This window comes from Loxodonta africana, chromosome X (assembly GCF_030014295.1).
Source record: "Loxodonta africana isolate mLoxAfr1 chromosome X, mLoxAfr1.hap2, whole genome shotgun sequence".
Classification (NCBI taxonomy): Eukaryota; Metazoa; Chordata; class Mammalia; order Proboscidea; family Elephantidae; genus Loxodonta; species Loxodonta africana.
Genome location: NC_087369.1, coordinates 124,538,842 through 124,541,187, shown reverse-complemented (window position 1 = coordinate 124,541,187; position 2,346 = coordinate 124,538,842). Strand labels below are relative to the sequence as shown.

Below are 2,346 nucleotides of genomic sequence, written 5' to 3'. Positions count from 1 at the left end.
AAAAATATGGAATGCTTCATGAATTTGTGTGTCATCTTTATGTGTGGTCACGCTAATCTCTGTATCATTCCAATTTTAGTATAAGTGCTGCCAAAGCAAGCACTGGAGAAAATGTTGACTACTGTAGTAAGTCAACGACTAGGATAGAAGAATCAATGTTTCTCCAGGGCCCTGCCCAGACACTCTCATTGTAAGAAGCTGCTAGAGGAAATTAACCTGGAGGGCAGTGTGGTCTCACCTAGATCTCCACAAACGTAGTACAACATCTCCAGGTTCCTGTTAGCCTTAGACTTCTGGAAAGTCACTTGTGGCCTTCTTTTTTGGCAATTTCTTGTTGGTACTGGCAGATATCCAGCCAACGTGTACCTATTTAGCATCAGATTATTATTTTCACTCGTGTTTATATTGTAGCCTTAATACATGAAGCCCACTAGTCCTTTTCTGTAAATGACTAGCTTGGTCCTGTCCAAAGGAAGGGAGAAAACATTTAGAGCCCCTAAATTCATTTGAGCTGATAGTTCTAATGTGAGATATGAAGAATAAACACACTTCAGCTAAATTAGAACAGATTCTGCCTTTCTCTTTCTAGTAAGGTGATCAAAGCAAAGTTATAAAGCTTAAATGCCTCACAAGTACACTATAATGGGTTCATTATTTTATTTATTCTGCTTATCAAAAGTCAGAACTAACTTGATCTTTGCGTTACTAATAGTACTCTATACACGCATATTGACATTTCAATTGGTTTTGAATGGCCTTAAAATATTCTCTTCCTTGGAATAATATTCATATGTACGCAACATACACACACATATATATAACACACCCACCCACCCCACTGCTGTCGAGTCGATTCCGACTCATAGCGACCCTATCGGACAGAGTAGAACTGCCCCGCAGAGTTTCCAAATATAACACACGCATACATGTAAATAAATGTACATGCATGAACACATATCTACACACAAACACATATGCATGCAACTTATAAATGCGCACACACGCCAATACAGGCACATATATACACATATGTTGGTGTTTCCCGTTGAGTCAGTTCCAACTCATAGCCACCCTATATGACAGAGTGGAACTGCCCCATAGGGTTTCCTAGGCTGTAATCTTTACGAGAGCATATCTCCAGGGCTTTTCTCCAGTGGAGCTGCTGCGGGTTCAAACTGCCCACCTTTTTGGTTAGCAGCTGAGCACTTAACCACTGCACCACCAGGGTTCCTTATGTATAGATATATACATATATAAACATACAGATACATTCACACACATGTACACACAAACATGTACCTAAAACCAATATTGTGAGGAATATTGATTGAATAGAAAGGGAGAATTAACAAATGCATAAACTTTCTTGTTTACATTGAAAAATAAACCTTTTCTATATGACTAAGAACTTGTTACAGGCCATTAGTGATAATCAATAATGAATCTATTTTGGATTTTTAGGTCTTCTTGAACTTCACGAATCAAATTCAGGTCAAAATGTGTTAGTATCTGTGCTCAAATTAGTTAACAAATATTACTCTTTTGGAATTGAAGTATAAGTCAAAGTCTAATTAATACATTTAAAAATATTTTTCTTACAGTGTAGAGAGGAGCAGTGTGCTGTCACATTGTAGGGAGAGCAACTAGGGTCACATAACAATGTGTGTATAAGTTTTTGTATGAGAAACTGACTCTAATTGTAAACTTTCACTTAAAGCACAATTAAAAAAGAGAAAATATGTTTTTCCTATTGTGATATTATCCAACAAAATAATAGAGTTTAATAAAGAAAAGTCTTGCCCATTCAGACACAAATGTATGACCTGATTTAATTTAAAAATTTAATAGTTCCTGAAAGAAAGTGGGTTGCTCTTTAAATACAGGAAAAAAAAAGTATGAATGTACAAGTGTATGAGTGGAACGGTTGTGCTTAGAAGGTGTTTGGGATAGATAGACAGGTTATTTACTGGATCAATTACCTATATGCCATATTTCCCCAAACTGAAACATATGGTGAATGAATTTCTCTAATCTTCATGTCATAATGTAAAAATTGTTGTAGAATAAAGGACAAATTTCACCTGCTCAAGCAAAATAGCCCTGGGGACGCCTAATAAAATATATATGTGCATCGTCTAACCTGTTGTAAGTACTACAAGTTGGAAGTAAGTTTTCCTAAATACAAGTCTTTTCATTGTTCATCATGTTTTGAAATAATGTTGAGTTTGACCAGATAGATTCCAAAAGTGAGTGTTTGTCTCTTTTCTTACCACAGATGATCATGACTTACAGAATGGATTTTTATATAACTTAAAATTATACTTGGCATGCTCGTTGTCAAAAATT

General features: G+C 35.7%; 1 non-coding gene across 1 annotated transcript; it reads right to left on the bottom strand.

Moving 5' to 3' along the window:
* LOC135228983 (U6 spliceosomal RNA) lies at positions 1–103 on the bottom strand. The gene has a single exon (XR_010319846.1). It is a non-coding gene; the product is annotated as a U6 spliceosomal RNA (small nuclear RNA).
* Positions 104–2,346: the final 2,243 nt, after the last annotated feature.